General features: G+C 43.2%; 1 protein-coding gene and 1 long non-coding RNA gene across 9 annotated transcripts in view; both read left to right on the plus strand.

Moving 5' to 3' along the window:
• Positions 1–24,800, plus strand: part of NTM (neurotrimin) — a 942,893-nt gene that overhangs the window by 661,382 nt on the left and 256,711 nt on the right. The gene's annotated exons all lie outside the window — the stretch shown is intronic.
• Positions 7,833–24,800, plus strand: part of LOC144311550 (uncharacterized) — a 30,752-nt gene continuing 13,784 nt past the window's right edge. Inside the window, exon 1 of the long non-coding RNA XR_013377165.1 lies at positions 7,833–7,947. This is a non-coding gene — a long non-coding RNA (uncharacterized LOC144311550). The remainder of the gene's footprint in view (positions 7,948–24,800) is intronic.

The raw sequence follows: 24,800 nt of genomic DNA on the forward strand, positions 1-24,800 counted from the left end.
AACCTTGCTAGAATTCTGGTGATTGTAGAGGATGTTTTCTTTGGGATAGCGCTAATTTATTCCAGAATGAGAAAAGTATAATGGAGATGTTTCAAATTCTTAAGGGTCTGGAGAAGTGCTAACTCCCTCTGGTTTTGGAGGCTACATGGTATATTTTTATATTTCTTCCATGGATAAATGCTGACTGTCTATCTGATGCCCTTATTCTCATCCCGAGATTGCTACCAGTAAGCACTATGGGTCTCAGTTTTGCATCTCCAAGATCTGTGGAGGGTCCTGAACTTTAAGGTCACAAACTTTAAGAACTGTACCAAGTGGGTTTGTGTACCTCACACCTCAGCGAAGAACATTTGCAGGGTACATATCGCTGGAGATCTGTGGCTGGAAGGTCAGCCAGTGAAAAGCTTGCTCAAGTGGGTGATGGGACTATGGCAAATGGGTTTACGTTAAATCTAGATAAAACTCAAGAGGCCATTTCGATTAGCCCTCAGCAATAGCTGTATAATAACTCTCATCATGTTGGTGTTCTCTTAACACCTAATTATAAATAACAGAAAGTTGAGAGTTTAGGGGCAGAAGAACCAGGAGAGATTCATAGGCTCTTTATCTCTCTTCAGGATCTCAGAGAAGTACATTGATCCCCATGGATGTGTCCCTTGTTTATTGCACATGGATAGGGGCCTTGATTAAGGCTTTTGTACATTCTTAACTGGATGATTATAATTCTGCAGGTCCTAGTCTAGTTGCTAAGTCCCTGCATTGATCAGAATACATTCCTGGTTCTGTGGACAGAGTATCAACATGCATACCTAAGGTATAAACACCCACATGCTAAAGGGATATTGAACTTATTAGCATAAATTAATCTCCTAGCACCTTGGCTATATACAGTGAAACTTGTTTATGCTCATATTTCCGATGTTTTTCCTCCCAACGTTTCTGTTTTTCATTAATGAAAAATATCTATTTTTGTTGTTACTTTTGTGTTAATTTGCTTTTGGAGAAAAGAGAGCACTATGGACAGAGAGAAATTTGAAATGTCTCTTTCTAACAGACCTCAATGAACTTGATATTTCAGCTTTTTTAGGTCTGTGTTTGAATCTGTAAGAAGCCATATTTATGCTTACACCATCCCAAAGTGAGTTCCCTCTTTTCTGTACTTCTGTAGCTCTTGTGGTCTGTGGCAGTCATTTGGCAGTTAATTACATACTGCCTCATGGCATTATAATTTAACTTCTTATGTATTTATATTATTTGTGTAAGTGGACTCAGATCCTTGAGGGAGAGAATTGAGTATTATGCTTCTTTGTTTCCTCTTTTACACCTAGCAGAGTGCTATGTGCACAGTTGGCTGTCAAACAATATTTGCTGAATAATCTACCACATGAAATTTCTTAATGCCTCTGCATAATGGTCCCAGAGAGAATGTTGCATAAAAAAGAGACAATATTCTTCCTAGTATTAAAATATTTGGTGAAATGCTACAACAGTGATGTTTCATAGGTCTGCAGATCAAGTGGCTGTGGGAGTGTAGATTAGCCGTTGGTGTGTACGTGTACCCATGCACATGTGGAGCAGTTGCATGTATGTGTGTATGTGTGTGTGTTGGGGAGCCTGTTCCTTTCATCTCTGATTCTGGGGACTTTAATTGATCCCTCCGATTAAGGGTGGAGAACACTGGCTGGGTAATAGATGTCTTGCTATGGATGGTGAGGCAGTGATGCCTCAACTGGAAAATCATTAACTCCCAGATTTTAGCGTGTCTCTCGATCACCTATCAGCAGCAGCAGATCTGCTTTATCAGCCAAGAATTTCCTTATCTCTCTCAGTGACTGTGGGCCATGTGCTGCTGCTTTCTGTAGATGGGAGATAGAGCTGCATCATTACCCGGAGGTGACAAGGATATAATTTACAGGCTCAATCAGTTCTAGTTACCATGTAATTACAGAGTTATTACATGGTCATTTGTTCCTGATGGACACCAGTGATCTCTTATCCTGTTCACTGTGGTCTGCTTCTTGTCTTACGCAACCACCGATGTTTAGTCTCCTCTGCATGGGGTGTTAAATGGTGTACTAGGGAGGAAGGACAGAAACGATTCGGGATAAGATGTTGATTATGCTGAGATGCTATTTGTTCTTCTCAATTGGCCTGTTGATAATAACAGCATCCTGTGGCTTTCCTCCCCTAGGCTCCAAGTTCACATTTTCTCCCTAAGAGAGGATGGTGACAATATTGTACTTGGCAGCATGGGGGAAATTGGGTGTAAGGAATATTCTGACCCATATCACCCAGCGATGAGATGGGAATATCAACCTTAAGACTATGTCACTGCCTTTTGTAATTTGAAGCTCATGGTAATGCAGTGCCTATTGGATGAAACGTTCCTTTTCATAATGAAAAGAAGAGGAGGCATTTAAGTGTGTAATTCAGTATCATAGAGAAATCATGGGAAGTTTCAGTAACCTGCCAAATGTCACTAGGTGAATGATATGTTTGGAACTCAAATGACAAAGCTTGGCTCCTTCCATTCTAATACACTTAAATTAATTTCTCTCATTTGAGGGCAACATTCTTTTAAAAGCACAAGTACTAGATATGATGCAACAAAATTTGAATATTACCACATATTTGCTTGAATGACTTGTCATAAGTTCTTTAACCCCTTATTTTGATCACTTATCAATCAACATGTGTGAGGCCGCTTCATTGTCTGAGTGTCTAATATGTGTGGATTCCTAATTTGGGAGAAATGGGGTGAATGGGGTATTTCTGTCACCCTTCCAAAGCATGATAGCCATGTCGTGATGTGGACGGTATTCTAGAGGGAGCATCATAATGCAGGAAATCTGGGTTCTGGTTTCCTTTTCTTCCACTAAACTGTGTGATTCTGAGTCTGCTCCCCTGCCTGCACAGGCCTCAGTTGGCTCTTCTGGATGATGGTCATGTGGACCAGAAACAGTGGAGTCTTTCCCAGCTCTGACAGTGGCCTGTGACTCTGTGATGGAAGTTGACCCGCAGGCGAGCCTGTGACCAGTTTGGCTTCTTTGGGTGTGAGGTCACAGGAAGATGATATTCAGTGCTTTACCAGAAAAGCTCCTCCCCACATGGAAGCCAGAGAGGTGCTGGCGCACACGTCACATTTCAGTTGACGGAATGCTGGGAATCATAGCGCTGTCTCTCACTTCTCTCCACTTAAAACACCTTGCTGATTTAATTAAAATATTTTTTTCTTTTGAATAGCTTAAAAGCAGCCCTAATTATAATGTAACTGTTATGTAACTAATATGTTCAGGTAATATTGTGATTATATATAGGCAGCCATATGCTACAATGCAGCCATTTGCATGCTGTTAAACTGCTCAAGCGGATAACTCTATGTCCGTGCACAAAGTAATTGTACCAAACTAATTTGTGCTTGCAAACAGATCCCGAATTAACTATGTAAATAGGCAGATCTGCAAACAGAATATCATAATGTGCATGTGTGCACATGCATGGGGCTAGGGGAAGTGATTTTCTACCTGCGTGAATGATGGTGTCAGTGAAGAAGTGGAGCTCGCCTCTGGCATGTGTTGCTCTTCTTGGATTCCAGGTCCCTCTGAATTCTCGTCCTGCATTAGGGATTCTGAGGCATCCTGTTCAAATGTGCATGACTGGAGGCAATGTGAATTTGTTTTCCCTGAGTGTAAAGGGTGATTTCGATCCATCTCTTGACCTCGTTTACTGTCTCATGCATTCCTTGGCCAACTATGCTTCCAAGATGCCTTCGCTGGCTCAGTGTTTAATATGGAGTGAAGATTTCTCCCTGTGAGGAGAAGAGAGTTAGTTGCGTGATTTGGCAATTGTTATTGTCCTGAGGACCACATGGCACTCGGGGTGACCGGGTGACGGGCACTGAGGGGGGCACTTGACGGGATGAGCCCTGGGTGTTATAGTATATGTTGGCAAATTGAATTCCAATAAAATATATACAAAAAGTGTTCAATCTGCCAACATATAGAATAACACCCAGTGCTCATCCTGTCAACAAATGAATCAAAAGATTTGAAATCCAGCTCCTCCTTGGGTCCCCTCACTTCTCTGAGGCTTGCTTTTCTTAACTGTGAAAGGAGGGGATGATATTAGGACTTGCCCCATAGGTCTTCTTAAAGGAATGAGTGAGTGCATGTGTGTAGTGTTCAGCATAGGGCTGCCTTGTGGTCAGGGTTCAATCAGCACTTGCTTCTACTCTGGCCATGCTTGATGCCACCATGGTTTTAGTCATCCCTGGCAACCCTGGCACAATTTCCTGTGTTGAGACTAATTTCAGGCAGTTTCCCAGCATAGGATATTGACTCCAAAGGAAGCTCACAGTATTAGTGAGCGTTCTCCAAGGAAACAGAACCGATAGGACATGCAGGGATGTGTGAGATGCGATAGTCTACGAATTGGGTCATGATATTACAGAGGCTGAAGTATGCCATGATCTGCTATCCACTAGCCGGAGACCCAGGAAAGCCGGTGGTATATATTTGAGACCAAATCTGAAGGCCTTAGAACCAAGAGCTCTAATGTCTGAGAGCAGGAGAAGAGGGACATCCTATTCAAGAAGAGAGAGAATTCGGCCCTTCTTCTGCCTTTTTTATTCGGTTCTGGTGCTCATTGGATTGGATGATGCCTGGCTGAGGTGGTGAGGATGGAGGTTCTTTACGTAGCCTACCGTTCAAGTGCTGTTCTCTTCCAGAACCATCCTCACTGACACACGCAGCAATGATATTTTGCCAGCTATCTGAATACCCTTTAGCCTAGTCCAGTTCACACCCATCTGACTAGGCAAGGTGGACCCTGAAAGGAAGCCAAGTGTGTGTATCTTTTCTGTGTTCTCTGCTCATCACCGTCCCCATTTGGCATCTCCCCTTCTGGTACAGAATGAGGGGGCTCCTCCTTAGCAGCACTCGACCTACGCAGAACCTCAATTTTCTGTTCTTCACTTTTCTGACTTGTTTTTTGTTCTCTTAAACGTTACTCTCTTGAGCCCCAGTTTTCAAGACTTGCCCTGTACCTGGTGGTTATTTTGACCAAGGGCATTCAGAGGGTACAGTAGCAATCCTGGTCTCCTTGCTCCCTCCTCTAGCTAGTGCCTCAACCTGGGACACTTCCCACTGACACTCCCCCCCCTCCCCATTCCTGGTTCCTGCCTCCTGCTCCTTCAGGACTTCACTCACACCTCCCCTTCTCCCGCAGGCCCACCCCCACCGATGACAGAGTAGTCTGCCCCCACCCCCTACCCTGCTTCCCTCCCCCACCCCATCTCCCTTTTTCTTACCCTGCCCTAGTTTTTCCTTTTTTTATAGCTAACATCACCTTCTACTATTTTATGCAATTTTACTGATTTATTTTGTTTGCTGTCTGTTTCTCCCTGCTTGCATAAAAACTCCTTGAAAGCAGGGTCTTTGTTTTGTTCATTAATGTTTGTCAAATTCTCAGTCTGTGCATGACTCTGGGAAGGTCCCTCATAAGTTTTAATCACAGATTCCTGTCTATATTCCTCTATTTGTCATCTCTGAATCCAGGTGGACTGAAGTGAGAAGGACCTGAGACGAGGGGATGTAGAGCAAAGAAGCCTTACTCGAGGCTGTCAGAGGAAATAGAACTGAGGGGCCAGATAGAGCTGGCGACCTTGGGGGCAGGGAGTCCCAAAGGGGGCCTGAACCAAAGGGAGCACAGCACACATCAGCCACAGGAGTGTGGGGAGCAGAGGCATGTGTCAAGGTGGGCATGGGGAGAGCAGAGGCACACATCAGCCTGGGGTTTGGGGGAGCACAGCACATATCAGTGGCTGAAGTTGGGGGAGAAGCATGAGCAGTGCAAGTCGGTCATGCCCTCATGCTGCATGTGTGACCAAGTGAATCACGTGATTAGTTTTCTCATCTGTAAATGACAAAAATATCTGCCATATTTACCTAACAGTTTTTTTTTTCATGAGGATTACTTAAAGCAATCACATGAATGTAATTATATATATGTATATATTATATATATATTTATATATATATAATAATTCAAATGTTAGGGATTCCTTATTATTTCTGTGCCTCAATTTACCAGTCTGAAAAAATGGATGATTAGAAAGGAGGTGGAGTGGGAAGAAGGATATTTCTGAAGGACTGTACATCACTACTGCTACTTCTGGATTACTTCCATGAGTCAGCCAATACGGAGCTCAGGGGTGAGATGAAATAGTCTAACAGACCAGAGGCCGACTGGGCACCTCCAAAGATTCAACTCACAGGAAGGACTAATGAGAGTTACATGTACCAAGAAGTGGACCCTTTTGGGAGACATTTTGCAGTAAAAGAGCTTTTACCTTCTTTAGCACACCTGAGGGCATTTCTTATTTCATATTAACTTAAGACTACAAGGCCCTGTGGCACAAAAAAATTGGGGATATTGATCAAAGATGAATAATTGGTCCTGGGATCCTAGGCATCGCTCCTTTCTCTCTGAAACCTTTTTATATTGAGGTGGCTTCTCTATCCCCTCTCTCTCCAACTTATAGGACAGGAAGTAAGGATTGGTTGGCAGCCTGTAATAAAACTATTTAGCTGTTAATATTTGAGAACAAAGTGTCTTGTGTTCTCATCTTCGCCAGCCTCTGGAATCTTTTCTTCTGCCAATAGGTGATCTAATTAACCTGCTGATGTCTTGAGAGAAGGAAACAGACTTGACTTTAGACTTTGAGTCAGATGTCAATTCACCATTTGCCAGCTATATTACCCTGAGCATGTCACTGGAGCACCCAGTTTTCCTTACTGGTATAGGAAACAGGTAATAACTAGTCCCACTGTAGTGACCAGGACTTACTTAGTTCATATTTGTGGAAGTATCTAGCACAATTCTTGACATATGGTCAAGGCATCCAGCAAATGTTAGTTAGTATTGCCCTTCGGTTCATCAGATAAATAAGCTTGAGTCTTCCATGTCCAGTATTTAAGAAGAAAAAGGTTTCATTTCTTTAGATTGGAGGGGATTCATTTTTTTAGTTACACGTATCTAGATTGGAGCCTTTCTTTGTTTAAAATGTACATTTCAAGGATACCTAGATGGCTCAGTTGGTTAAGCATTTGCCTTTAGCTTAGGTCGCAGGATGGAGCCCTTCCTCATCTCTACTTCTCTCTCTTCCTTCTCCCCCTTCCCCATGCTCTCTCTCTCTCAAATAAATAAATAAAATTTAAAAAATAAATAAAATGTATATGTCAGCCTATATTTCATGGTTATTTTTGCTCATTTTTCTTAATGGAATATGTGCATTAGGGTATTTTTTTAATGGAATCGTTTTTTGTTTTGTTGTTGTTGCTGTTGTTGTTGTTGTTGTTGTTGTTGAATTTGCAAGCCAGGCAATGGGAGAGAACTACACACAGGAGAAGCCGGATGTAGCTGAAGACGAGAATGTGGAAATGAAGGATATTCACTAGACTCAGTCGAAAGTGCTGATAGCAAAGGACTTTAGTTCTTCAAATCCTCTCAAATGTATTCAGAATAACCTTAAGCATATTTAGACAGTCATACATTTTATTTTTGTCTCTGGGCATTAATGTGCTGACTTGTGGGATTATTAAATTCTAATTCTCCAAGATACATTTCTGTCACTCAGTGGGTATGAATGTGCAATCATTAGCAAAGCCAAGATTTAGGATTCTTGTTTCTCCATGTTAAAGGGGAGCAGAAAAAGGAATACATCTGATGTTGGAAGCTGGACCAACACCCACCACTATTCCCGAATCACTGGAAAATTCTGAGTCATAGTGGAAAGACTCTGGAATTTAGAACCAGAAGACACCAGGGACAAATTCTGACACTGTTGCTTATCAGCAGTGTGACTTTAGGCAAATCAGTGAACCACTTTGAGGCTTAGTTTCCTCATGTGTAAAATGAAGAAAATATTTGTCTTGTCATCATGATTAGGTAAGTTGCACATAGTAGCAGCTTGATAAATTTTAAAATACTAACTTCCATTATAATATTTTTTATTAATTGCTATGAATTAGAACTCAGTTTTTCAATTTAGGAGCTGAATACCAGGATTATAACCTAATTATTATAAGGGCCTGCCTGTATCTACCGTATTTATTGTTATACAGTGTTTTAAATGGTGGTGAGTGGCAGGGCACCCACAATACCATCTCTCTCTTACGCTTCAAATGGCAAGTGAAGTAAGCATCTACATGTTTGACTCTAGAACTTCAGTGAAGAAATCATTTGGTGTCAGAACTTAGGTTGTTTTCCTATGTAGAAGCAAAGAACAAGTGGATACTATTTATATTAGTATTCCCCCAAATGAAATCCTTGGCATAAATCTGACAAAATATGTGCAAGATCTCTACGAGACAAACTACAAAATGTGATGACCAAGATCAAAGAACTTAAACAAACCAGGATGCATTCCATGTTCATAGATAGGAAGGCAATATTGACAATATATTAGTTTTTCCCACCTCAATCTATAGATTTAGTGCATTCCCAGTCAAATTCCCAGCAAGTTATTTTGTAGATACCAACAAATGGATTCTAGAGTTTATATGAAGAAGTAAAAGAATAGCTGAGGCAATACCAAAAGAAAAGACCAAAGTTGGAGGACTGACACTACTGAACTTCAAGACTTAATTATAAAGCTACAGTCATTAAGACAGTGTGGTATTGGCAAATGAATGGGAAAATAGATCAATGGAAAGAATAGGACTTAGACGTTATGTGTTACTTGGATCCTAGACATCAAATAGCATGCCCCCTTTCCTTGTTCTTTTGGAAGGAGCGATGGCCTCTGCATTCGCGAATGGGAACAGCAACATGTCTAACACAAATATGATCACTGTAGCTGGAAATGCCTGAGAGAGATTTCTACTTTCTACTTGTCAATTACTTCTTTACAGGGGCTCCAGAAATGTTTCTTCCTGCTGAAGAACTCTTTACACAAACAAAAACTGCATCAGACCTCCAGAGGGACAGTGTCCACATGTTTACCTTATATTCCCAGCACCTAAGACTTTGTCTAACATAGAGGACTTTGCCTGGCATAAAAGTGATGCTCAAAATATTTTAAACATTTTTCCTTTCACTGAGCTTATTCCTACAGTGGCTTAGGTACTTGATTTGTGCCTCTGTTATGTAAGTAAAAGTGTGAAGAGGCCAAGATTAAAGTGGAGGAGTTCTAGAAGTAGAGACTATTCCAGGATGCTAGAACATAAGAATAGAATTTAGAAATTCTTTTATATTACTCCATGGGCCAAGAGATAGTTGAAAGGTATTTGTTTTTGGCAGTGCACTGAGGACTGCTGTCTTTACTGTCATGTTCTTGCTACTGCTTGTTTTTGGTTGGTTTGTATCTTGCCAAATTCCTGCATGACCACCAAGGATCTGGATTCGGTTTTAAGATTTGATCTAATTCTTCCACTTGAAACCATGTGGATTCTATTTAATGGATTTGCCAAAAGCAAAAGGAATGGTTATAATCACATGTCACTTAACCAAGGGCACTTTTAAAAATAAGAACTACATGCATATTGAGAAAGATGGGGGGAGGATGCTTTTGGCTGGTTGTCTAGACTTCACTGTACTCCCTTCCTGTATCATCCAGAGCTGTAATATCATAAAAGTCCAGTGTGCAGGGAAGTAAGCATATGTCCCCCTACATGAAACCATAAACCCTGACTCAGGCAATTTTCACAGTTTGTTGATTTGGGTTCACATAAGTTTCTACAAGATTGGAAAGTGGTCACCCATTGTGGCCTTTGGCTCTTACTTCTGGGTCAGTTCAAGCACATGATTCAATTATTCTCCCCATAGCTGGCTGGCAGAGAAAACCAGTCATGGTATCAGATATTCAGGGAAGGTCTGGACTTAGCGTTATCCTAGCAGAATTGACTGGTGTCTGGTGGGGGGAAGGAGAGTATTAAGACTGAAGAGTCACACAGAGAATAAAAAGTTCTGGTTTAGGGAAATACATATCCCTTGGCCAATGTCACTCTGTCCTAGAACCATTCTCCTGGTTAAAGAAGCTCTAGTCTTATTGAGATAAGTGGCAGTGCTGCCATCCCAGCATTTACAAAGACAGATGCTGACTCTGTGGTGTGTGTATGTGTGTGCATGTGTGTTAATATTTGAAACTGGCCTAAGGCAGTACCTACTATGAGGCTGTGCTATGGCTTATGACCACCCAGTCTCTCATAATCTCAGCCCATAACAGGGCTCCAGTGATGATTTTGTTTGTGTGACTCTATCTTTAAAGAACATGTAAAGCCTTTTCCTGGTAAGATTTATGTTCCTGCTGCAGTATGTGGAAACCGGGGCAGATGAGACACTTTGTCTTTCTTATGCAGGAAATCTGAGGCCAAAAGAAATAGGAATTGTAGATATCAGTAAGTGTGTCAGCTTAAGTGAGAGGATGCATCTCCTAAATATTGTCATCCCATAGTATCTCTTTTATGAATCTTCTCATGGACCAAGATATTTTCTTACTTCCATGTCCTTGAGGTGGCCCACAGCTATGAGAGAAGATGAATAATACAGCAGAGAAGGGCTGGGAAACAAGACAGAACCAAGCTGTCCCATGTTATTGTGGGTGTTTCCTTGCGTTCCCAAGTATGTCGTCATGAAGCACTGACTAGAAATACAGGTCTGCAGTGAGATGAAGGGAAAAGGTCATTTTCATTTTATACTAACAACTTTAGAGTTTCTTAGAAGGTTGTCAGTTGCATTCTGTTTTTTGGTGAATATACCATTCCGGTGAACAATTATGCATCTCTTTGTATTCATTAAAGAGTTAAGCAGCAGCAACTCTGTAAAGCAGTTGCTTTGTCAAGAAAGTGAGATAAAAGGTGGTACTAATGGTGTTGCTGGGAAGGGAAAGAAATGTGAAGGGGACAGTCAAAGAGAGAAAGGAGGGGACAGGGATGAGCATAATGGAATTTGCCCTCACAAATGTATCTGTGATTGGACGATGTTCTTTAAAAGTTGATAACAGTCAACCTTTAAGAACTGAAAATGATAACATTTTCAGTTTATATTCTATACCTAGAGATATCTGAAATTATTATTTTTTTCCTTATATTTAGCTTCTTTTACACATAGAATATTTTGATTTCCTATGTGAGTAATTATTTTTCAGACACATGATTTCTTTTTTAAAAAAATATTTTAATTTATTTATTTGAGAGAGTGGGCAAGGTAAAGATAGCACATGAGCAGAGGCAGAGGGAGAAGAAGAAGCAGATTCCTCTGCTGAGCAGGGAGCCCAACGTTGGGCTTGATCCCGGGATCCTGGGATCATGACCTTAACTGAAAGCAGACACTTAACCACCTGTGCCACCCAGGTGCCCCAGACTCATGATTTCAATAGCTATTTAATATCCTCTTCTATAGCTCACCCACTCTGTTCCTTAAATACAATTCAACAAGAAATGTTTGGAATGTACTTAACTTCCAAGTTGGAGTGCAGCCAGTTCAGAGATAGGAGCTTCCTTTTTTTAAATTTTTTTTTTTATTGGAGTTCAATTTGCCAACATATAGCATAACACCCAGTGCTCATCCCGAAGTGTCCCCCTTAATGCCCATCACCCAGTCACCCCAACCCCCCACCCACTTCCCCTTCCACTATCCCTTGTTCATTTCCCAGAGTTAGGTGTCTCTCATGTTTTGTCACCCTCACTGATATTTTCACTCATTTTCTCTCCTTTCCCTTTATTCCCTTTCACTAATTTTTATATACCCCAAATGAATGAGACCATATACTGTTTGTCCTTTTCCGATTGACTTATTTCACTCAGCATAATACCCTCCAGGTTCTCTATGTCAAAGCAAATAGTGGGTATTTGTCGTTTCTAATCACTGAGTAATATTCCATTGTATACATCGAACTCAGGAGCTTCCTTAAACACATTTCTTAACATGGACCAACAGTAATGGGGTTGAGATTTACTCTCCTGCTCTCTTCTCTTTTCCTATGATGCAGTGTGGTAGCCCCACATCTTAGTGGCCCTGGATCTCCCTTCACTTTCTTGATAGATTCTCTGGAATCTACATGGCCATGTCTTTTTCTGATCTCTTTCTGAAGAGCCACTGTCTCTGAGACTCCATCAGAGAGTCCATAGAAGTGTTGTGGAAGAAAAAAAATAAAATGGCCAGAGAATACTGCTGTTCTGGTCCTGTACACGTTATGTATAGAAATATAGTTGCTTGTATAAAGTTAAGAAACTGAAATGAAATTTTATATGTCTGTCTCCCCCACCCAACTATAACCATGAACTTGGATGAGCTACTCAAAGTATCCAACCCTCCATTTCCACAAAATGAGGATAATAATAGTGCCTACCTCATAGGATGGTTTGAGTATTAAATGAGATAAATAAGATAATGTGCGTGAAGTGCTTTGCAAAGAGATAGGCGCCTTGTGATTGCCCAAGAAATAGTGACAATTCTCACTGTTTTGTCATTATTGTTATCACTCTGAGCTTTTCTACAGCAGAGACCATATTATATTTATCTTTGTCAGAGACACTCAATAAATGTTGGTTAAATTGAACTAACTGTTCTAAGTGAGACTAAATAAATAAATAGGAAGAAAGAAAAACAAATCTATTCTGTTATATAACAACACAGCACTTCTACTGGCCAATGGAGGAAACGTGCATGCTTACTGCTGTGAGTTATTATATTCTCTGAATAAACATAAGCCTTTCATATGACCTAATGATTAATGACTTATGCAAAGAAATTTTAATATCATTAATAAAAAATTAAGCAGCAAGCTTTCCAACTTTTTTTTGACAGTGTCAGGCTTTCACCTGTTCTCTTGGGGACAACAGGTTTCCAGGAACATGCTGAGTACAGAAAATAGATCATTCCCAGATGGCATTTCTCTGTGTTCTCCATGTCTTTCTGACCAGCACGTGGGATGGATACAAGGTACTCTTTAGAGAGGGGAGAAGGGTCCTTGTGATATGAAGCAGAAAGGATCATTGAGTGCTTGCTCACTCTCTCTCTCTACTCATCCATACATCCATCCATTCATCCATCATTATCCATTCACTTCCTCAGATCAAGGCTCTGTGTCAGAAATAACATTAAGGGGATGCCTGGGAGGTTCAGTGGTTGAGCATCTGCCTTCGGCTCAGGGTGTGATCCCAGGTCTGGGGATCAAGTCCCATGACAGGCTTCCTGCAGGGAGCCTGCTTCTCCCTCTGCCTGTGTCTCTACCTCTCTCTCTCTGTGTCTCTCATGAATAAATAAATAAATAAATAAATAAATAAATAAATAAATAAAAAATAAATAAAATATTTTAAAAAAGAAAAAAAAGAAATAACATTAAGATCAATTTCATTTAATCCTTAGAGTAGCCTAGGAGGTTCACATGATTATCCCAATTTTACATATGGAATCCTGGCTCAGAGACTGTTTTGTGTCTGTGGTCATTGATGAAGAAGTAACAGATCAGGAATTGGAACATACGTCTGCCTATTTCCCAAGTTTCTGCTTAACTTTCTTGCCTGAGTCCAGACTTCTATGCTCTTGTGGACTAGGGTCTGAAGTAGACATCAGCCATTCTAGGCAAGATGAGCAAGATTCTGATACCAAATGTTCAAGAAGGGAACTTTATCCAATTAACTAAATAATCTTTCGGTGTTGAAGCTGAATTTCAAGTTAAGTATCCAGGGCAGCCTGGTGCTGAATCCTGAATACTCCCTTTGAATACTTTATTTGCAAATACTTGGGTAGCAGTGTTTCCACCTTGGATGCCATCCACCAATTCCTTTAAAAGGTTGGTCTCAACCCCCATTACTTATTTGGAAGCCAGAATTCCAAATTTCCCGAAACAGAATCTTCAGACCTTGAAACTAGGGAGTCTGACAGAACTCGGTCATCACTAAAATTCTTGGGAAAATACCAGTTACAGAGCCACACCTCTATTCTTGACCCTAGTGATCTGGGCTGGACAATATGCAGGTCTGGCTGCAGGCTCATGTCTTTGGCAGACTTCCTTCTCTTGGATCACCCTGTTTCCTCGCAGACTACTCTGTCATCAAGAGAAGAGAACAATCTTTCCCAGGGGACTACTCAGGTACTCAGGATGGTCTTGAGGACTCCCATTCATCCTTGACCAGAATGCAAGCTCCCCTTGAGGTCAGAGTGGGGTGCACTGATTGTATGATGTCTCAGGTGTATTATCCTAATGTTCTCACTTCCTATACTGACCTAGCATTTGATTCTTAATTAGTTTGTATTAGGTATTTTTGTGGCTGTGTGAACCTCGGTGTGTGTGCACCTAGGTTTATGTGTACACACCTACTCCTTAGCTACATTTCAGCTTTCAGGAGGAGGAGGAGGCCATTCCTTCTCTATCTGTCTTTTGGATGAGCTCAGAGTTCTAGAAGTGTACACAAGGGTCTCAAAACACACTACTGCTTGACCAATACTGAGGCTTGTTCTCTTCTGCTGAATCTGAAGGCACATTTGTGGAATAGCAACACCACTCCCCCACTCACGGGCATGCTTCTGTCCCTGTCCCCCTCCCTCCAACTCCCAAGCAGAGCTCAAGATCCTCCCTCAAAGACCAGATTATCTTTTGTGCTCTGTAAAGATCTCTGGATTCACACCCAACTTTAGCTTCCATGTGGGGAATGAGTGTGCCATTCTTCGGTGCTGAGGATAGTGGGGCCAGTAGTGCCTCATGAGGGCAAGTAGCAGGGCCATTGAAGCCCTTGTATCTTTGTCCATGTTTACCTCCTGAAGCAGGAAGAGAAAAAGGACAAAGTCTTTCCACCATCAGAGTGGAGGATGGTGCATCTTCTTGTCATGACTTCAGAGTTCCTCAGAAGCCGTGTGTGAGAAAGCAGTGTGAACGTGCTTGGCATTTGTGGATGGTTGTGTCCAGATGGCAGTGACAGTGGCTCAGGGACCCAGGAGCTGAGAAACTCCAGAAGAAGTCATTTTGGTCTCAGTATTAGCATCCAGCATCCTCAAATCAGATGAACAGACCAAACCACACAAGAGCAGCAACAAGCAACAACAACCAATAAAACTGACAAAAACTCTGGTCTCCACAACTGAAGAGATGTTTCTATTTGAGCAGCTGCTAAAACAGAACAGCCAGAGGTTCTTCCCTTCAGCCCCCATTTGTACACAGTGCTGGGTGGGGAGGCGACTGAAGAGTCAGCCCAGACCCTGTACGACACTCAGTCAAATCCGCTCAAGAGAGGACTTCTGTCTTGTGGCTCAGGATTTTTGTTCATATTCTGTTGTTAATTTGGAGGCCCCCAAAAAAGGGAATCCAGTTTTTCAGATGTGACTACATAATAGGAAATGTGATTGAAGAAAAACGTCATGGAAAGGTGATATTATAGCCTCTTGACTTTAAGGCTATGCACCTCAAATGCCTACTGACGGGAAAGCAAAAGAACAACTTAGACCCATCTGACCAAAAAGGAGAAAAATCAGAACATTAACTATATCAGAAAAAAAAAAAAATCCCAAGTGACCCCTGGAAGAAGATGTCACCAGATGGCTCAGGAATGGAGACCATCTGCGATCCCGTGGGCATGGGGCACTTCTGCAGAGAAAGGGGAGTAGACATCTTCCCCTTCATTCCCTCAGTGTCATTGGGGCTGGTTATCCATGAGGAGGCTCCCTAGAGCCTTTTATCCACAACAGGCTAATCTCAAATCAGGGCTGGGTGGAGGCAGGGCTGGAGAGTTGAGAGACTGAGAGACGAGGAGACAGGATGCAGCACTTTCAGTGAGCAAAGCATCAAGTCCCTGCAAAAAAACATTGTTTTTGAAGTCAATAAAGTCTCTTTCGCAGCTGCAGCCAGTGGGAGGTGTGTGCCCTTGACTGTGACCTCGCTGGTGATCAGCGCCGCTAGAGATGTTTATTGCTCCCATCACACTTGCCTGGGACCAGGTTTTACTTACGTCGTGGTGGCATGACAGGTGGGGCTGTGACTTGTCTGGGGAAGCCAGTGTGGCGCTGTTTTCAGACAGAGGTGCGGTATGAGGAAGCTGGCAGGAGGAAAAGACAAACCGAGGAGCGACCTGCAGTTCTGTTCAGCTCAGTCGGGAGGAGAGCCATTAACGCTCTTGTCTCTTTGACACACCTGCTTGATGGGGGAGCTGCCAGTTTTGGAGGTCGGCCCTTGGCGGAGAACTGCCATCCCACTTCTGAGCCTCCTTCTGTGGGGCTCTTCCCGTAGTGTTCATGAGATCGCCAGGTTGCTTTTAAAGATGCAGTGTCTCCCTCCCAGCTTCCCTACTGACCTTTTCTGGATTTCTAAGTTGGGCTATCCCAAAGGCAATGGGAAATTTGCTCAGTGGCATTTACCTAACCGAGGCACTGATGGTGTGACATAGTTGGGTGACTTTAGGGTTTAGAGAGAAAATGTTGGTAGGTGAATGAGGAGGGCAGGAAGGCGGGAGGGGGAGACACAGGCTCCTCTTTTCTGTGATGTTCGGCGAGCTTGCAGGCAAATTGGTTGGCTAATAATACCCCGCCAGGGGCAAAGAGCTGGAGACCCACTGCCCAAGTCAGGGCTATTGGAGAGAACTGCAGAACCTGGGTCTGAAGCTGGCGAAACTGAAAGAGCTGCCTGTTTTCACAGCCCCTGCTTTCCCGGAGCAGCAGAACCTTCCACAGTTGATCCTACAGCCATTGTGAATCAAACCCACCTTTTCAAGATTTTTCGTGCTCTGGAAATTCCAGAGGTAGATTCCTAGGACACAGAGAAGGAGGGAGGCATGCTGGGCACTTCTATCCCTTGAGGAGATGCATTTGTACTCATTCATCTTCTACGCCAGGTGCTGTGCTCACTGTTGGAACAAGGGAGAAGCTGCCCCTGCCTTCATGGTGTCATCATCAAGTGAGGAGACAGATATAAACACAATTCCACAAGTCATTGCTTACCTATGAGATCTGGACTTCAAGGAGAAGCATGTGCCCTAGAAGGACATACGTGGGGAAGAGCCTAGACTGGGGAGTCTAGAATCTCCACGAGAGGCACCATCCCAGCTGACTTTAGGCATGAAGAGCAGGTGGTTAAGTAAAGGGGAGGATACGGAACTACCCCTGAGCAAAGGTCCTGCAGCCAGAAGCCACGGAGCACACAGGCACCTGGAAGGCCCATGGGGCGAGGTGACTGTGACAGAGGGGAGCCCCCATGGCTGTTGAGCGACTGTTCTTTTTTGGCTCCATTTGTCTGCTTTTATTGTTTTTCTTTTCCTGTTTATGTGTTTTGCTTCCCCACAGACACTCTAAGCAATTTACCTTGTCCTGTGCCTCTTATGCTTAACTTCTCCTACTGGTAGCAGGAACTCCATACACAAGACCTGATGAATTGAGAGTCATGCCACGTGCCCAAGGATGAGAAGGATGTCTTGGTGACGTGTGGTTGGCTCACGCTGAGCAGGAGTGGTGTCTTGTTTCCTGGTTGAGCGTTTGCCCTCTGGAGTCAGATATGTGTCAGTTCGAATCCTTGCCCTGTGACTTTGGCCAAGTGACATAATCTGAGTTTCTGTCATATTGGTAGGAAAATACAGATAATACTTCTTTATTCAGCTGTAAACAATAATAATGAGAATAATAATAGTGATAGTGACACTTCCACACCAGGCACAGTTCTGAGTGTTTCACAGGCGTTAACCCATTCAGTCCTTAGAACGGCTCTGTAAGACAGGTGCTATGATTATTCCCATTTTACAGCCAAGGCACCTGAGAGGTTATTACACAGTTAATACAGGTTCGAGCCCGGGTTTGGAATATGTGGGCTCTGGATCCTGAATTTGCACCCTCACTACTACCGTGGCTTCTTATAGTTTCAGTCTGCGTAGAGTCCGGAGTTGCGGGTAACACTGAGCTGCTGGTGACCACCCGGGAAGGAAGTGGGGTGGCCACAATGAGCTGATCTTCCCTTCTCTGTGTATCATCCTTTTGTCTAGGGTCAGTATTTGCCTGTGGTGTGGTGTCTTGTGTCCCCGGGGTGAGGATGGCGGAACCCAGGGGTTCTCTGGCAGCCCGGACAGGACAAGCAGTCAGTGCTGGAGGATGAGCTGTCGTGCTGCCAGCGGGACTGGCCAGGGAGCCAGGTGCTCCTGTCTTGCTCCTGGGAAGAGTTCCTGCTAAGGCCTGGCCGCTGCTCACCGCTCACCCTGCATCCACAGCTGTGATCGGAGCGCGAGGAGCAAAGCCGTGCTTGCGCCTTCTCAAGTGCTGAGTCCATTTCAGAAATGATTGTCAGGAACTCACGGATGCCGCTTGCTTATTGCACTGTGATCCCTGAAGATTGGATTCAGTGCCTCAGACGTCGGCCGAGTAATGTGCCTGACCTTGCTTGTGGGGTCGCCGACAGATTGCACCAGTTGGCCCTGTGCTCGTCTCCCCGTCTCCCCGGAGGTGGGAGGCAAGAGGATTGATTAAATTTGGTGGCAGAGCTTCACCTTTCAGATGAGGAAAACAACAACAACAAAGTGGGCCTTTTATATAGAAGTTAATGTCATTATTAAAAGGAAATAAAAAATATTGGCGTGTAAAGAAAATATCCCACTGGTTTAGAACAGTGTTTTCTAAATCCTCAACAGACATTTATCCAGAGGAGGAATATTCACTAAGCCAAATTTGCTCTTAATCCTTAATCCACAAAGCTGTGATCCCACAATTTTACCAAGTAAGAACAGGTATGAATACTAATTGGAACCCACCCTCTCTCCCACCCACCCCGACCTTGTTGGGCACCAGTATTCTAAGTTTGGGAGTCTGGAAGTGTCTTCCCCCTTAAAGATAGTGTTTGAGTCTACACCCCACCACTCTCTTTGGCATTCACAGTGTAAATGGCACTTTATCAGGTGAGAATGTGAATCTTGTCAACAGCCCCAGTCCTGCCAGCTTATCAGGGAAAGAGAGGGGGGAGCGAGATTCAGAGAGATGTACCTGGTCCTGTTCATTCCAGAGGAGTGATAGATAATAACATTTCCAGGCAAGAAATGGCAGGGAATCTGACGGACAGGAATTAAGGCACCAAATGGAAAAGTCAATCGCTTATTCACTCCATGCATCATAGTTGAAGGAAATGTTATTTGATTTGGATGCTTCCTCCTTCCCCTCCCTCTTCCTTCTATGAGGCAGGTGAAAATAGCAGAATTAATTCTCTGTCTTCATAATCATATTTTCTGGGCTCAATGAGTCCACGTGTGTGTAAATTCTCATTTAAACATGTAGTAATGTTTTGCAAATGTATATTTCTCAACCATATTGGGTATTTTAAAGCTCTTCCTAAGTGAAAGGAGGGATCTCTGTAATTCCTTTCTTATGATGTCTCTTGTCACCTCTAAGATAGACTTAAATTCAGGGCTCACATAATAAAAATAATAACAGTACTGCCTTTGTAGTTCTATGCAGCTTATTTGTGCAGTATTTGATAGTTTTGCATTGCACTGGATGGAAACCACTAATTGCAATGATGTATCAATCACAACAAAAATAATGATCAACTAAATCCTGGGCATGCATAATTTAAGTTAATGTTTTTGCATTCGCCTATGAGTGTGTAGCTGTCACGGTCCTCACTTACCAACAGAAAAGCTCAGGCTGGAAATTAAGTAACATGTCCAAGGTCATTCACCCAATAAGTGGTGGAGATGAGATTTGATCCAAGACATAGTTTGACTCCAGAGCCAAAGATTCACTCTCTAGGTCATGGAAATGACTCAAAGGACTCAAATAAATGAAGGACAGATCCATGCACTGGATTCAGGTCTTGTCAACTCCTGTTGCTATGCTCCTTGCCCTTCCAAGGCCAAGGATGAAGCAAATCTAATCACCAAACAAATTAGTGTAGCATAGGGACCTGTGTCCATACAACAGAAAACCATTGTGGAATTCTGGACCAAGCCTGTAGGTGCTTACTTGGAGCATGGTGGGGAGAGGGGGTTTGTGAAGGGGGCTGGCCTTCTAAGGATAAAATGATGTGAAACAATGAAGACATACTCTCTCTTCCCTTACCACTCAACCTTCCAAAACAATTCCTGCAAAATTAAGCAAACACTTGCTTCAAAACTTCATGTAGAGGATTCATCGGCACCAAAGTTGTCCAGGTGTTTCCTGTAACAGAAGGCAGTTAATACTGTGTTCTTTCTTTTCCTTGGACTTATTATCCTAATTGGTGGATTCCTTTCCAATAGAAGCTGCCAATTCCCCTACCAGAGTAGTTTCATGGAATCTTGGGGTCTATTTACAATAGCAAATGAGGTGGTTGCCCAATAAAAATAAACCAAAAATAAAATCTTGTGCCTCAGCGTCCCGTTGGACACAGGATTTGGGATTTGGTACATAGCCATGTGCTCTCTATAGATTAGCGATTTGCTGTCTTGACTTTTTTTTTTTTTAAGCAAAGTTGTAGATTTAGCTACAAAGCCATTTGTCTACACCATCTAGGGATAAACACAGGTGATTCCAGTTTGGAGCCATATTTGCTGAAAATAGCCAAATGATTTCAAATTTACTTCAATGCAAAATCCTTTCTCTGAAGAGCTCAAAGCAACTTTGTGTTTATTATGTTGTTTCTACTCAAAATATTCTTTTAGTATGGGAGGGTAATATTGACAACTTTCACATTGAGGAGAGGGGATGGGTGGAGGCACGATTGGTTTGCAGTAAGTTAGAGGAAATGTCAGCATCCCTTTGACTGCTCTGGTGGCCAGCAAATGGACTAAGTACAAAATATCTGATCTAGATTTAAGAGTGACTCAGAGAAGAAGGAGGAAGGGGCAGGAGTGGGGAAACCAAATCACATACTTGAAATTTAGGAGCATTATCCAATCTGCCTTGAATGGGAAAAAAAAAATACATCTCTATTGGTAACCTCCTAAGAGCTAACCCAGGTATTTGTGTTGTTTGAAACTTAGCCAGATGGTCCTGTTAGATGACGGAATTGAGACACAGGAAATGGAGATTGATCAGATGCCCTTCGTGTAGGGCCTGGAGCTCAGGCTTATATCCTGGGTCGGGAAGAGTTTGGTGAACAAAGGCAGGAGGTCCTGATGAGGTAGGTGTTCCCAGGGCTTGTTGCAGGGATGCACTAGAGGGTGGGGACATGGGTAAGAACCAATGTGAAGAGACCTCAGAGGCTGAGGCATGGAGGCACAAGGGTCTTCTTTTAAGATGCTCTGCCCACAGGGGAGATCCTACTTCAGAGCACCTTACTGCTGTGAACATTTAGATATTCAGCTTTCTACTGGCAGTGCAGATGTAACAGTGGTTGTCAAGAGCTGAAATTCACCCCAAAAGAATTCGTTCAATGTGTTACCTTCTGTCTTGACTGATTCCGTTTCTCTGCAGCCTTCTAAAAAGTCTTGCCTGTGTATTGCATATTCAGTGCTGGACATCATCAATGACAAGTGGGAGTGCACGTATTACACAGTACAGGCCGCTAGTCACTATGTCCCTGACCTTAACTGAATTACCTCATTCTGCCTTCCCGGTGTATTATTCTCATCCCTATTTGGAATGTGAGGAAGTCAAGGCTCTGAGAGGTTCAGGAACTAATCCAATGTCACATAGCAAGAAGTGACTGCAGAGCTTGGATACTTGGATACTTGGCCACTACACCAGGCCTTTTATCATTGATTTATTTAGAAAGGAATTTGAAATCCCCATTGGTTCTAGGTCTCAGGACATGTCTGCAGTGAAGTATTTTTTTTAAAGATTTTATTTATTTATTCATGAGAGACAAACAGAGAGAGAGGCAGAGACATAGGCAGAGGGAGAAGCAGGCTCCCTGAGGGGGGCCCAATGTGGGACTTGATCCCAGGACCCCGGGGTCACACTCTGGGCCAAAGTCAGATGCTCAGCCACTGAGCCACCCAGGCATCCCTGCAGTGAAGTATTTTTGATCAGTAACCAGAAGGGCATTGTGGCTGACTCCCTGGGTTCAGACCCTGGATCTGTCATTCACCAGCTGTGTGACCTTGATTGCATCATTTAACCTCTCTGTGCTTCACAAGACTGGTTTGAAGAATAAAGGAGTGGGTATTTGTAAATCACTTAAGACAGTGGTGCTTGATATCACAAGGGTTCAAGAAAAGCCAGCAGGGCCAGTGAGTGGGATCAGAGAGGGTGTGAGTCCCCTGCTCAGCCTGAGAATGGAGACAGCCAAATTAAAAAGGATGACACTGGCATGGAGGTGGGATCCAGTATGGTTGTAATTTTGACTGTCAGTTTTCATCCTCAGATCTTCTCACTTGAACACTTTTTATTGGCACTAAATTTGCTTTAGGATAATGAAAGCAGATGTTCCATTTATGCCCTCACCCCACTCACCTGCGTGTCTCATTGCAAAGACACTTTCTCTCCCTCAGGACTAAGTCTGAGCACAGTGGTGCCCATGTGTCTGAGGCGAAGGCTGGCACTTGGAGAGCATGTTTCTGGAAAGCCATAGCCTTGGAGGAGTTAACGCATTATCTGGACATATTCGAATAGTGTGAGCCCATTAGATAAAGAAACATACCAACTCACAAATGAATAGAAACATGTTTATTAGAGTGGAAGAAAAACAGCTTTTTGGCAGCAGTAGCACCATGGCATCAGGAGCAGCTGTAGCCTGGGACAGCAGGCAGGGAGGGGAAGAAAGTAAACAGGGGCTTGCAAAGCGCTTAATGTCAGGAGTGGGCATTTCCAAGCAGAGGAGGTTCATGCATGCGCTCATGCGTGTGTGTGTGTGTGTGTGTGTGTGTGTGTATGAGAGAGGGAGAGAGAGAGAGAGGTATGAAGAGATGCAGAGGGGCAGGCCGAGCCGCCGTGGAGCAGCACACAGGTAACCAGGCACTAGCAGGTAGACATGAGGCCCAGGTGGAGCTGGGGCTGAATCCCGGGAGTTGGATGGCCTTGGTCCCTTTAGTAGACCTCTCGGAAACTGCTTCTCTTTATCTGGACAATCCCAATCCTAAACTGTCCTTGGTGAGTCTTAAGTCAAAGGGTCACTGGAGATGATGTATTTTAAGCATCTAACACAGAACCTGGCACACAGACGCTGCTCAATAGATGCTAGCCCTCATTGCAGTTCTGGGGTAGAACATTCCAGAAGGCCATGGGAGGTGGCCTTCCATAGAATCTCGGGCACAATTCAGCTGTGCTTTTGAGAAGGGAGGATGAGGTGCAAGGCAGAGAGAAAATTGAAGACCACATTTGATTTATGATTTCATTTATGCAGTGGGTGAAGACATGTGGAAGGATAAACTCCTCCTCTTCTAAAATTAAGGATTAGAAATGTTCATTTTTATTCAGTAAATGTGGCTAACCTAAAAACCCTTATTCCAAGCTTTGATTATTTAGATGGGAGTGAGAAGAGAGAGAGGGAAATAAGGAGGGAGGGGGAGGAGAGAGAAAGAGAGAGGGAGACAGGGAGAGAGGAGAGAGAAAAGGAGGGAAAGAAAGGGATGGAGAGAGAGAGAGAGAGAGAGGGAGAGAGAGGGAGAGAGAAAGAGAGAATGTAAATGGCTGAGAATGATCCTGGATTATAGGCCTGGGTTCCAAGTCCCTCCACACCCTCCCATCCCTAAGGGAGCAACACAGCTTTTATAGCTTGACAAATTTTCCATATAGGATTTCATTGGCAGAGAGGGTTCTACTATCTGGAAAAGCAGTTTCACAGCCACTAGTGTACATCATGTGATAGCTTTTTTTCTGCACTAAAGGTGAGCTCGTGAGGGCAGAGATCACTGGTTCACGTAGTAGGTGATCTAGTCTGCAGGGTGACGTAATGCACCCAGGAGTAAATGAATGGAAAGATGAGAAGAGGTGAGGAGAAAAGGGGAGGGAAGGGGAGAGGAGGGGGAAATCAGACTTTCTTGAGCATGGGAAATGCTCTGTCCTCAAATGTTGACATCATTTTTCAGTCTAGTCTTGCTTTTCTCAAACTCGCAGCATATACTCTATAAACCACAGTGCTCTGTTATCTTTATTTGGTGTGTCCCTTATCTCATCGTTAGCCAAGGTCTGATTCCTCTGAGGATGATCCTCAATCTTGGCATCTTCCACTCTTGCACAATCCATGGTCCGCAGTGACTATACGGAAACCATGCAAACCCGACATGCTCCTGCGTGGCCCCCCGGTTGAGTGAGCCATTGCCTGGCAGTGCTGCTGGCCAGGCAGCAGCTTGGTTTCTGGAGCCTGCCTGCTTGGTCAGTATAGTAGAGTTTGTACAACTCTATGTTGTACAATTTTATGGCATTCTCCCCTGGCAGAAAAATGAAAATGCTGATACCAGTGATAAGAAGCATAGGTTTCATAAACTTAACACAGTGGAGGCCAAGATGGAAATCATTAGGCGTGCACAAAAGAGCAAATGTTTAGTCTCAGTTGGGTGCTTATCACACTTGAGCTGTCTGACTGTGTGTTCATCTGTGAAGGAAATGAAAAAGGGAACAGAAAAATAAAACGAGGCACAAGGCAGTAAATATTGTCAAAGATTAGGTGAAAAATACATGGTGCATTTTGGAATTGAATTGTCTTTTTTAGGATTCTAGGAATGCGCATGTAAGCCTGGCTGCTTTTTATTCTTGCACATGTTTTTGAGCTTGGTCCTGTGGTAGTGCAAGAATTGCTTAGCTGGTTTCCCTGCCCACCCGCTCCCTGATCCAGCTCATGGCTTGTTTTTACCAATATCATGATTCATCTTTTATCCTCTCACTCCTTTCCCATAAAGTTCCACGAGGTTCCCTACTTCGTCAGATAGATGAATCTATTACGTTTTTCATAGTTGGAGTTACATCTTCAAAATTGCCCA

This window comes from Canis aureus, chromosome 3 (genome assembly GCF_053574225.1).
Source record: "Canis aureus isolate CA01 chromosome 3, VMU_Caureus_v.1.0, whole genome shotgun sequence".
Lineage (NCBI taxonomy): Eukaryota > Metazoa > Chordata > Mammalia > Carnivora > Canidae > Canis > Canis aureus.